Source organism: Mastigoproctus giganteus, chromosome 6 (genome assembly GCF_048544385.1).
Source record: "Mastigoproctus giganteus isolate SK-2022 chromosome 6, ASM4854438v1, whole genome shotgun sequence".
NCBI lineage: Eukaryota > Metazoa > Arthropoda > Arachnida > Uropygi > Thelyphonidae > Mastigoproctus > Mastigoproctus giganteus.
In genome coordinates, this window is record NC_143580.1 from 92,797,937 (window position 1) to 92,812,227 (window position 14,291).

The window sequence follows — 14,291 nt, forward strand, 5'->3', positions numbered from 1 at the left end:
TTTATTGGTCCACATCATGTACTAACCAATGCAAAATTTCAAGTCAATAGGTTGAATGGTTCCAGAGATACAATGTTGTGATAGACGGACGGACAATCGAGTGACATTATAAGGGTCAATCGTTAGACTACCTACCCTAAAAATGAGTACGAGTAGTTAATTTGACCAGTATTTGTTTGATTACATTTCTCTTGAAAGTTGTAAGCATTAAAAATATTTCTTCCATATTTTTCATTTACATATATAAATATATTTTAATACGACTGTGCTTTAGTCAATACATTTCCACTTTTTTTACAATCCTATTTTGCATTAATCAACATTCAATTTCCTTTCATTAGGGAAGATTTTGGTTGCTTATAAGTTTAATAATTTAACTGAGCAGTTAAAATTATAAACATGCAATTTAGCCTAGTAACTGATAGAATTAATGATATCTTAATTATGTGCATGAGGCAGCTATTAATATTAAGAAAGGCATTCCTCGGGGTGGCGTTATATCAACTAATACCTTTGATTAGATTTTGGAGCAATTCCTCCTCTTGTTACATTTGTTACAAACCTGAAACCACATGTTACATCTTATAATCAGCATAACAATACTAAAATCGACAAAAATCTCAAACCACAATTCATGCTCCTACTCTTACAATGGCAGGGCTATGATTAAGCCGTGCTAAGACTTCTCACGTGACCTTCACGATAAAATATTTATCGTGAAGGTCACCACATCTTTTCTTGAATGGTAAGGTAAGCAGTAGCCATTATCAATCCACTACACGATGGAAGCCTCCCCAGCAATTCATGTTGAGAGAAATGGATCATGATCTGCCACGCTTTGCCAGTGCGGTTTGGCAGATCGACCATATTTAGCAGTTAGCGGCTTGGATCCCGGTTTTCTCAAAGAGCGTGTGCACATGACCACTCCGCTACAGAGGTCTTGAATGGTGGCGTAGTATTTATACTACGCTTACCATTCAAGACCTCTGTGGGTCTCATCCCATACAGACTTTGGCCTAATTTGATGAGATTTTCGGTTTTCTAGAGAATTTTTGCTGTGTATGTAGAAAACAAAACAGCCGGCATGAAATAATAGGCTTCAATAATATTTCACTAATACGACAATACTATGTATCATCAGATGTCTGACACCGAACACTAATCCTCAAAGCTGTTGTTCTGGGCACCAGGTTGCTATCAAGAATAATAATGATTGAATATTGGATCCCGAGATGGCTAAACCTGTTAGATAAGAACCTCTTTACTATCTCCTGATCAGTAGTATAAACTGACTGGGCTTAATCTCCTTGAAGGTCATTATACTATACTTGAGCAAAACATTACCACTCTAGCGAAACTGCTCCGAAGAGGTAAAAAATAGATGTTCAGGAAAATCTCCCAAAATCCACAAACAGATATCTGTAGTCTTAACCTCACCATAATCTATGCATTCACTAATCTTAATTGCTTCAATGTCATGTTCCCAGAAAACACCATAAAATACTTTAATGAGTTTGAATCAGATCCAGAGAAACAATTTGAATGGATATAAAGCGTATAAGAAAAAAACTGCGAGAGAATCTACATCGCAAGTATTCAGAAACTCGTTATTAAAAATCGTAAGAGGAAATCTAGGCTCTTAACTTCTACCGACTTTAATGCCCTTTCCCTTAATCATTAAAATCACAGATAGTGTGCCAAGAACATCCAGATGGAGAAGAATGACAGAAGGCAAGCTAGCAACTTTGAAGGCTCATTATCAGCCCAAGGAAAGTAAAGATATCTATGTATCCAAATTGATAAAAAAAAATACAAGACAAGGAACTCTCTGTGTAACTAATCAAACAAAATACCTCCATTTTAAACATGTAAAGATACATATAAGGTAACGTTTTTCATGCCAAAACTGTACACGTGGGCTAATCCATAATTATTTGATTTAATTTAATTTATTCCCTTTAATGATATCTGTGATTGTACAAAAGTACAAGAAAACTCTTATTGAAACTTATTTGGTTAATTTTTGCTTTTCGCTCAGTTACATCAGTGTAATTTTTCCATTTTAATATCCATGGTTCCAATCTGTACAAATGTAAACATTTATATAAAATGCATGCTGAATGTTCCCTTTTCCTGGAAACCACATAAAACTGTCTAATGTATCATGTAACTACTCCATACGAACTTGTCTTGCCTCCTGATGAATTTTAGAAGCAACAAACTGCTTTGATAATAATAATAATAAGTTTCTTGAGCAATAATAATAGCCGGGCATAACAACCACCCCACTCGTCGCAGGGATGGGGGAAAAAATAAATAAGGAGAAGAAATGAACTGGTAATATTCTTCTTATTATTATTATAATTATTACAGAAAAAGCATACGTTCCAGATATTTTATGATTAATACTTTTTATTTACGAGTTATTCAGAATAATTGGCACCTAACTCCGGAACCCTTAAGAATATTATATGCTTTTTGTAATTATGCAGAAAGGTTATTTTTATAGGTAAATTTCTTTATTTAATAATAAACATAGTGAGGAGGAGATGCATAAATAGCTGTTGAGCGAATTTTCTGTATGATTTCAAAATTTTCCAAGAATATTACAAAATTTCAAAGTAACAATGAAACTTGGAGAATTTAGAAATGATAATACTCGTGGTTCTTTTCGACAGTGTGAACCTAGGATAACGTTATTGACCTAATTATTTATTTGATCAATTCAAAACCATAGTCTAACCCCTGAGCAGAAAGCTGCTAGCGGTTTTTGCATCAGTTGCAGGTCAATCTGAGTTACAATGAAAAATGATTAACTGCAGCCATTATCAACCCACTGCAGGATGGAAGCCTCCTCAATTCATGCTGAAGGAAATGGACCCTAATCTGCCACGCTGGTCCAGTGCGGGTTGGCAGATCGACCGTATTTAGCAGTCAGGGGCTTTAACCCCAGTACTAATCAAAGAGCGTGTGCTATCGCACTCCAGCTCCTGACTACTCGGTTACTTAGGCGACTTACAATATTGGGGTTATAGATTCAGAAGATAAATAGTCATTGTAAATCAATAACAAAAAATATTTTATATGAATTGCAGATGTCAGTAGGCCGACGGAAGAATATTCTCTGTCAATCAAGAATTAGCAGCAGTCCAGCACTTAGTAAAACTCTAAAAACTTCAATAAGATCCTGAAAAAGGTTCGGACGTTGATATATGTGAGGTTAAAGAGTAAGTTTTCTTTGTGAAAATATGCAGATTCTGGATTAGTAATTTTTTTTTTTTTTTATTTGGGTTATATTCATGTAGTTCGTGCCTGAATTGAATCGATCAGACTAAATTACTTGAGAATATGCGTTCAAGTCACAATACACATTTCTTTATTAGTTATAATTAAATACAGTATTCGTTTACTTAGAACTCTTCGAGAAGTGTTAGAAGCTTTCCTCATTTTAAGAAATACCCAAAATTAGTGCCCCAGAGTGTATTAATCTTTATACTTTTGACACTGGTCATAACATTTTTTTCTGGCCAAAAAACAGCCTTCTGGATCATGTTCAACATCAAATCCGTAACCTCCCTGACACATGGCTCATGTTATACCTCCCACTAATGATGTCTTTGCTGATCAGCGCTCGATCCTCAACCGAAGAACAAGTACCCCAAACAACCGCTAAATAACCCGGCTGGTGCTGGTATTTGCAGAAGGTACACGTCTGTGTTATTCTTTTAGTATACATTTTAGTATACTAAAATTATTAGTATACATCCATTTAGTCCCTCTGTTCAGAATAAATACTAGATTTTAGGTGATGTATATGTGTAATCTATTTAAGGTCTCTCAACTAATAACGAGTTTTTTTAAGTAATAAAAATGCAAATCTAAAATATATACAGTAATTTGTGCAGATCGCAATTTTCTCGAATCCCGTTGGTGCCATTGCCCAACACCAGTTCGATAGACATTTACAAGGGCTACGTTTAGAATAGAAATTCTAATCTTCCCCAGGTACTGAATCAATAATAGCTAATGATCTAGCAGTTCTTTCTATAGAAACTTTTGACTCTCCCGGTGTTCATCAACTCCTCCTTTCCAGAGATAGATAGTAACTAAGAATTAATTTCTGATATCATTTGCCCCTCCTTAGGAGTCGTTCCTTTTCTGAAGGAAGGGAAAGAATTTTAGGCTAGTACGTTTTTAGTTATACCGGCAACACTGTTGAGAGCAATAAACTTTTAAAAAGAAAGCAAGCTTATTCAGGATCAGCCAAAAAAAAAAAAAAAAAAAAGCACAACCACTACTCCCATTTCACCCCTCCGTTCGTTCGAAATACCTGTCCAGCTGAACCTTAAATTTGTTTAGGCTATCAACTTCAACAACAAGTGATGGAAGTCTATTCCACAAACCAACTGCCCGCTGGCTAAAGGCAAATTTCCGCACATCTATCCGACATCCGTCCTTCCTCAATTTGAATTTATGCCCTCTCAGGTGATTATTCTGAGCAAGAGGAAGAATCCCATCGGCAGTGAGCATGCTCAAGCCATTCAAAGCCTTATACACCTCTATCAGATCACCTCGCCGATGCCTAGTCTCCAGACTCTGTAATTTGCAAAACTTAAGCCTTTCTTCGTAAGAGCAACCCTTTGTTCCATTCAGTAATCTTGTTGCCCTTCTCTGTACTCGTTCCAGCAGCTCTACATCCTTCTTGAAATGAGTCCTCCAGACCTGTATACAGTACTCAAGGTGTGGCCTGACCAATGCCTTATACAAGGGAATAATCACATCCCTATCCCTGCTAGAAAAATTCCTGTATATCATTGACAAGATACCATGAGCTACTCTTGCCGCTCGTCTGCACTGCTCAGAGAACTTCATATCTGCCTGCAAAATTACCCCCAGGTCCTTTTCATTCTCTTCCACTGTCAGCGTAGTACCACAGAGTAGATACGTTGATCTGGGGTTACTGTTTACCATATGTAGTACTTATCATTTGTCAATGATAAACTTCATTTGCCACCTCTCAGCCCGCCTGCCAACCTTTCCAGATCCTGTTGCAGCAGCATAGCATCAGTAGTGTCCTTAACAACCCTGCCAACCTTTGTATCGTCTGCAAACTTGGACATTAAGCTTGATATACCATCATCTATATCATTTATAAATACAGAAAACAACAATGGACCCAACACTGAACCCCGAGGAACTCCACTAATAACATTAGTCCACGTTGAGCAGTGTCCATTGATTACCACTCTCTGTCTTCTGCCACTCAACCATCCCTTTATCCATAGCAGCAATTTGCCTCCAATGCTACACTGCTCCAATTTGTGCAGCAGTCTTCCATGCGCAACAGTATCAAAAGCCTTTCTAAGATCCAAATATATAATATCAAAGTTATTCCCTGCATCCAGTTCTTTTGGGACTACATCATAATATCCAATCAAATTGGTCAGACAAGACCTGCCCTTAACAAAACCATGCTGTGTCTGAGCTGTAACTGAATTCTTGTCCAGATGATCCTGCAGTGCTTCTTTAACCAGTGCCTCCATTAATTTTCCTGGAACCCAAGTTAAACTAACAGGTCTATAACTACTTGTGTCAGCCTTTGATCCTCCTATGTGAATTGGGGTTACATTTGCACATCTCCAGTCAATGGGTACCTCCTCTGAGTCCAAAGAAGCTCTCATAATTATGGCTAAAGGTTTGCTTACTTCCTTTGCTGCCTCCTTTAATATAACTGGATAGATCCCATCCACCCCGGGTGCCTTTTTTATGTTTTTCCTCAACAATTTCTCCTCCACTTTCCTCTCAGTTATTAGAAAATCATCTAGCTTACTGCAAATGTTTACTTCACCTACGATATTCCCCTTCCTGAATAACTCCTCATGTGTGAATTTAGATGCAAAATACTCGTTTAGATTGTTAGCCACCTGAGCAGGATCCTCAACTGTTGAAACCACCAACATCCAGTGGACCAATCTGATTCATCCCTTTCCTTCTTGAGTTTAAATAGGTAAAGAACTCTTTTTTGTTTTTCTTTGCATCCTTTGCCATGGATTTCTCATAATCTGCCTTTGCCTGCCTAATCTCCTTTGTGACTTGGTTACAGACCAACTTATATCTATCATAGGCTTCCATGTCACCCATTAATTTGTATGTATCCCATGCATTTTTCTTCTCTGCCATATGTCTCATTAGTTCATCTGACAACCATTTAGGCCTGAAACTTGAACACTATTTCTTGGTTGGTATGTAAAGCCTGGTAGCTTCCAAGATTAGTTCCTTGAATGCTTCCCATTTCGAATTTGCTGTTGGTAACATCATCAGTTGGTCCCACTGTATAGAATTTAAATACTGTTCAGCCCATCATAGTCGCCTTTACGAAAGCAAAAACCCTTCCCTTTACCCCTAATGGTAGTTACCTCCTTGAGTAAATCCCACTTCAGCACACTGTAATCACTGCCACCTAGTGGTTCCTTTATCTGCAGATTCTTAATGCATGAATAATCACTACTGATAATCAGATCAAGAGTGTTACTCCCTCTAGTTGCCTCCCGAACATGCTGGTGTAGAAAACAGTCATCCAATAAATCCACAAAAGCCTTGCTAGTGTGTGAGTGACCAACCCACAAATTCCAGTCAATATCTGCGAAATTAAAATCCCCGATTATAAGACTCTCTGATTTACTGGCCCATTGTATTTCCCTGTACAGTATCTTATTACTGTATACTCATCAGAGTCATTAGGCCTGTAGCACCCTCCTGCTCTCAATTTTGATTTACCCATGCTTATGTCACACCAAACTGACTCGACACTGCCCTGTCCATCGATGTCCACTGGCTTCACTTCCTTGGATTTTATGTGTTTTTTAATTAATAGCATAACCCCTCCTCCCTTCCTATCCTGTCTATCCTTTCTGTACACGTTGTACTCCCCAAATTCCAGTTCTGCATTCCTTATATATGTGTGACACCACGTCTCTGATGTCCCAACAATATCTGCCTTTGATGTTTTGAGCAATACCTCAAATTTATTTACGAAACTCCTAGCATTGGTGTACACGCAAGTATACATGCACCTGTTTCTATTCTTAGCTACCCTAATACAACCCATGTGTTTACTTGTACCGCAATGACTTCCAGCAGTCTCTGAAATATCCTGCATATTGTTTTTCAGGCTTCTGCTCATTCCAATAGAAGCAGTGCAAGAATCTCTTTCACCTCTGCCAGTGGCTACTGTTAATCTATTTGTCTTTGTCTCCCCCCAAGCTAGCAGTTTTCTGACCCACCTAACACTACCTCGATAGCATCAGCAAATATTCTTGCATATTCAGAGCCTTTTACAAGTACATGTCTCGGGGTAACCATGATTTTGACTACTAAATTTCATTGGACAATACAGTACTACAGTTAAACATAAAATAAGCTATAAAATGTTTTTATGTAAAATTAAATTAAAAAAGAACGGTTTCGTATAAAACTGTGATAACATCAAGATAAAAAAAGATACCTTTGGCTTGTTGAGCTGTAATTACAGTAAATCAAGTCAAGGCAACTACTACTTTACTGTACTGTGGTTACTTCTCTTGAAACATGAAATAATTCGGCTTTCTTCGAAAGAAAACCTATTTTAAGTACCAAATGTTTCACTAAAACTACCACGAACTTAAATCGAAGTTTGATCCAGATAAGCCGAAAGAGGAGTCAAAAAAAGAAAAGAAATATCGAACGTTTAACTAAATGTACCCAATTATGTCCTGTGGCGTCATTCGCTTTATCTTCTCCTTTATCTTTGTGCTTGTTTGGAATAGATGACACCGTACTTCGAGTTCTGTTTTTTTTTTTTTTTTCTTTTTCATTCTTTTTCTTAGAAAACTAAGTGCTGATAGGTAAAAAGAACATTGGTGTTTGCTCCAGCACACATTGCAGGGCTGTCCCCATTTTCAGTGTATAAGTGAATCAACGATTCGCATTGAGTTTAGGCCAACCTGAAAAATCGCTAATGTATTTGTTTTTACTCTTGCTTTTTGCCTCTTATTGATTGCCTGTTGAAACAAAAGTTCCTTTTATTTTCTTCGATTTTCAGAACAAAATAAAATGAACTTAATGGTCGAACCTGTTGTAAATAACGTACATTTGATACTTATGAGTTGGATTACTAAATTCTTATTTTAAGTCTTTTTGGACTGAGTCCAATTGGTCATCCCAAGTGGTCATTATTTAACCATAGCATTTTTCGATTTTCTTCTTTTAAAAATTCTAATGTGGTCCGTTATTTCCTTAAGAAAAATTAGGTTAACCACACATTAGCACAGTCCCGCTGCAATATAGCATAAATGCTCCAAAGAGGAATTAGTTTTTTTGTTTTTATTTATATCCTCTGTAATATTTTCACTGAAATTATCGAAAATAATAAATGCTAGAAGTGGAAAAAAAATTACCTCTTGATTTTAGCATTTCACTATTTGTCAATTGAACTAAGTGGAATATTCTGTTTGCTGCGTTCGCTATCCCCTTCCTTCACAGTTAAAGAATGATTCTTTGTCTCAAAGGTGTTATTCCCATATTATTAAAATTGGAAACGACCTTAAATTTAACTCTTTCTCAAACAGAAAATAATATTTTTTGTTGAGATGAAATGTTTTTAGACCGTTAGGCCATCCATCGCACAGTGCAATTTACTTTTGAATAATAGCGAGAATCTAAGTTCAGCTACTTAGTTCGTGGACAAGAAGTGGGAATTAAAGTTAAGAACTGGTATTCAATTTTAATAATAACGATTCCTCTAGCTAGTATAAGCTTCTTACATGCCTAATCTCGCAAATTAGTTTTTTTCTGGGTTGTTTGTGTGAAACGTACAGATATTGAATAGAAGCAGTTGGTTTGGATTGTCCATACGTGTTGCATGCACTTGCTCCGTACTGGTCACAAAAAATGCGAAATTCCTCAGTGCCCGCGAGAACTTAAAACCAGCAAAAAGTAATTCAAAATTGTACATTTTTTTTTATTCCACCTATAATTTCAATATTTTCTGAACTCATTTGTGAAAAATCCATGTTTTGAATTAAAACTCGTTTTAGACCTGCAGAAGAGCGGATGCAAATTTACAACCACGCCGTTCGGTTTGATTCGAGGAGAGCACGTCACAAATAGAGGCATCTCTCCATGGAACGTGCAGTGCGGGTGTATAACAGTTAGATTTCAGGCGATGCATCGGAATTGCGAAGCCAAAGAGCGTTACCGATTAGAGAAAAAAACACAAAGGTTATATTTAAAATTCAGTTTATTGTACATATTTACATGAGTACATCAAAACCAAAATGATTAAACTCAAACATATGACTACATGATCTAGTCTCATCTTCTTATGTATAAATATCTTAATCATGCATCAGTTAAAACCATTAATAACAAATACCAATCCCGTTCAATTCCCTTCTCCATATATTCAATCCTGCATCATTTAAGACATTAATAACAAAATATCAATCCCTTTATATTCCTTTCTACATATATTTGATCATGCATCACTTAAAACCATTAATAACAAAATATTAATCCCTTTCTATTCCTTTACAAAATTCAATACTTATTCATTTACTTATCACAATGATTATTAACAGGTATCACTCACTTCTAATTCTCATCCAAAACACATTTAATTGTAGCCTATCAAGCAATTATAAACAAGGCATCAATTACTTCAAATATTTTATATATATATGTATTCTCTTCCAAAATTATTTATATATCTATTAACTTATCCTGGGTAATGTCCTTCAGCACATATCCTAAAATAACCTATCCTTACAACTGAATAATTCTTATACACACATCTCACAGTGTTCTGTTAAAAGTTCTACCAATTCGGCTATCGGGATATCTACAGTCTTTTGTGTGATGGTGAGAATACTTAAGAGAACTAATCACTTACTTAGTTATCTTGTAGGGTTCTGCGGCATGTCCTTCATCTTTCTCGCGGTGAACATCAGGTCTATTCCATCTGGAAGGCAACTCACAAACCCTTGGAAGGTTCAACAGGAGTTATCAGATTTGTTTCCTGGGACTCGGGTTCCTTTGCTCCTTGAAAGTAATTCATTCCATCCTTTAGCATGTTTGTCTTCCCTTCTGTCCGGCTCCGGATTCTATCGGCTTCAGCTCCATTATCTCCTGGGCATCAGATATCTTGTTTATTAACACGGGAGTTGATTCCTTCTCAATTATTGTGCGAGATCCTACAATGAGCTAACTTCACCGTATTCTGCTTTCTCAACTATTTTAGTTGTCTACTGGTCGGGCTTCGGGCTTCCTTTATTGTCCAACGATTTTAATTTTTCTCTACGGCACATTTCTCCATCCTTTTCACTCCCTCATTCAAAAAAACTCTGTCCGCTACTGGCCTACTGACGGATTGACTAATTGACTGACTGCTACATCTTAACTTGATCCCCTTTCTTCTCTCAACACTAACTTATACTACAACTACTCAACTTACTGACACTGACTGACTATACCATCCTAAATTTTGTCAAAAACTTGCTCAACTCTGACAGAATAGCTCATTTCACTAACACTAACTAAAATCTCAACTTTTTGTGCTCCTAACTCATATTTCCTACCACGACAAAAACCTCAACTTTGTTTGTTCCTAACTCATATTTCTTTAACATGAAAAAAACCTCAACTTTGTTTGTTCCTAACTCATATTTCTTTAACATGACAAAAACCTCAACTTAGTGTGTGTTTCCAACCTTTTCACTCTACTTTTTGTTCATCTCCTCCGACATTTGGCTCCCGAGTTCGCCACGCCTATTACCAGTGACTTCTTCCAATCCTATATTCAACCTCAAATTCCTTCTAGTCTCATTTGTTAAAAAATCCTTATTCAGCCTGCCCGGTAGCACGTGTTCAATACACCCACTTTTACTATTATACTAGATCTGCTGCCATACTGTATGCCCTTAAATGTTTGCCGATTATCCAAAAAACAACTCTTCCCCTGTCATATAACGCCTTTGTCCCCGTAGCGTTCTAAAACCACGAAAATCACATCTCCTGACCACAGCACCTATATTTGGAAACTTATGTGCTGGTCAAGAAACCACTTCCTGTTTACGACCTGACTGTCCCTACTAAGTTCGACCCCGCATAAAGCTTAATTTGTCTGTTGTTGTTTGGACCCATGCCGCTTTACAGTAGTTTTCTACGTTTATTCCCCGCTTATAACGGAAGTTGATGGCTCGAACCCTGCTTTTATTTCTTACTACCCATTAAATTTATATTTCATGCTGAAAAATTCTTATTATTGAAATCAGACGATGTTACTTTCGTATTCACTAGCAACAAGAACTCCTATTTCTTAATTAATAAAACCAACTTATTATTATTTTTATTCTGTAAGATTTTGAATTTTACACTTCCACAACTGGAAGAGAAAACCATGCCATTAATGATGTAGTAATTGTGGAGGGAAACAACTTTATGCAGATAGACTGGCATTAAACACTTAACATAAGGGGGTGAATACAAATCATTGCAAGTGGTCTTACGTTATTAGAATATTTGTGCAACCTGGCTAATTCATAATGGCTATACCTGATGTTAACATTATAGGAAGAGATTCGCTTCCTTCAGCTCGTTTTCAGCGGCAATGAATCAAGGCTACACACCCCTCTTCCTATAAGCTGGAAATCAAAATGAACTTTCAGTGGAATCATGTGAGCTCTCTATCACCAAATGCTTTTCGTATAGCGTGCATCGAAATGTCTCACGTTACCATCATTGCCCTTCTCGCGATCATCATAGTTGCTGCTGTACGATATACTTGAAGGGAAATTAAGTAGTACTCATCCTGGATATTAATGCGTTAGTAGAAAGAACAAGTCGATGCAACTTGAAGTCGAAGCCATGTTATTTTCATTCGATAATAATGTATATTCATACATTATTAAAATCCTAGTTTTTGATTCTAGACATGAAAACAGTTAATGTGTTAAATATACTTGAATATATGAATATCTTTATTGCAGGCAGTGATTGGTTACATGATTGCCTGATGCAATAATACCCACAACAGCGACAATGCTAGGGGTTTAACATTAAATAACTTATACAGGAAAAATTACTTAAAACATATATTAGGACATAAAACATATATATTTACATATTTTACATATAAAATTAACATGTGAAATGAAGACACATGGAAAGCGATGAAAGGACGATGACAGTCACTCGGTTGAAGACGAAAGCTGGTCCCTGATGATGCGTCTTCTGTACGATTTGTCCTTTATGAACTTTTTGTAGTCCACATCTATCTCCTGGACGTTGTGGAGCATCTCCATAGGCAGGAATCTATCCCATATTCTGAGCCTCCACGCCACAGACTGCAGAGAGGGAGGGCTCTTAAGGGTTTTGGGGGGCGCTTCCAATTACACATCTGCCAAAAAATTGGCGTATTGACTTCTCCCGCTATCATTTTAATTGACACGAGCAAGCGGAGGGCAAATATTCGTTTGGAGACTTTCCTGTAATTTAGAAGTTGGGTGATATCTGAAGTATGTATGAGTGGTGGCAGCTTGTGCTTGAAGAGGACCCACCGAAGAAGCCAGTACTCATCAGATGCAATGGTTTTTAGCGTGGGTTTCGTTGCCGACGCCCAGATTTCTGACCCGTAGGTGATGGCTGGCTGCAGAAACCTGTATATGTATTGGAGCGTGTACTCAGGCTCTGTGACATGGAGGCGTTGTTTGGCAAGCCATCTTGCTCTGCAGATCTTGTTGTGAATGTCTGCAACATGGTGTTTAAAATTGAGTTTAGGGTCGAATATAACGCCGAGATCTGTGCTTGATGACTGCGGTGATGGGGATTCCGTGGATTTCCAGGTTTAGTTGCGTTGGGTTTGATTTGAGGGAAAATACCATTTGTGCAGATTTTTTTGGATTTATCTAATTGGACGAATCACATGATTTAAGTCATTGATGGATCATACTGTTATATTTAATTAGACTATTGTCACGTACCATTTTACGACAATGGACAAGATTGTCCATGGTTCTTAGCTTTACCGACGGACCCTCAAATTAAAATATTTTGTTTTATTGTTCTCCAAAGAATAGCGTTCAACAAACAAAATTATTTCTAACCCGGGTCAAAATTTGCCCTTCCATGTTTCAAATTAAACATTTCAAAATCTGATTGTGTGGATGAGAGTGCGTCGTCTGGTCCAGAGGGGAGGAAGTTTTTGTTTGTTGTTGTTGTTTGGAGCATTAGCAACTAAGGCCATATTGCTCCGGGGATATGCGGTGGTCATTCCCTGACCTTTCCGCATCCTCCTTATTTGGTGGCTCACGGGCTCGAACGAACTCCGGTCTAATCAAGAAGCATGTGCTACGCACTGCTGCTCTGCCCACCTGGCTACGGAGGCGCCAGGGGAGGAAGTAAACTTGCCTCTCAGAATTAGTGTGCTGGTTGAGCTCGTATTTCATTTTATTTTTTCGCCGAAAATGTGATCAATCATATAAACGATAATTTTCAGTGGTATAGAAGAATATGAAATAAACATCAAATATTAATGTTCCACTACCACTGATTTGTTGGGAAAAATTTGTATTTGCATATTCTATTTAAATTCCTTCATTCCATTTCGCATGACTTTATTGCTTTTTCTTTTAATATCGATTTCCTTTCTTTTTCTCTTTTCCCTGTTAATTAAAAAAAAATCCCTTTTTTGAAACTCATTTTAAGTACTCTGCTCTTCGTTTTACTCAACTTTGGGTAGTACAAAGTAGTTTCTCTTTTTTGTTTATCAGGCTATTGTACTACTAAAGCTTCTTTAATTTTCTTTTTAATTATTTCCTTTGTCCTTCCAGATAGTAATCGCGCATTTATTTTCGATTCTATTCTCACCAATTTCATAGGTGGTTCGAGCAACTTCCTTTCTGTCTGCTCAGTATTCTGAATTTTATTCTTATTGCGTAGTGTATTCCCAGTTGAACTGTAGATTTTTTTGTTCTTTTGCTAATGATATTAATGCCATCCCATCTAATGAGAAAGCCAAAGTAAAATATCTTTTGTCTGCATTGTCCGCGTATTGTTCGAACAAATATATTTCTCCAAACGAAAAAGAACTAAAAGATAATGGAGAATCTCTTTTCATTGTTTGCTATATCCGAGAAGATATATCCGAATAGAAGGTTTCGATGGCAGTAACTAACAAAACAAACTTTAATGAATGGAAACTTTCTTTTAGATTTCGGTGAGTTTAACAAACAAGATTAACTTGCTAGAAACTGTCC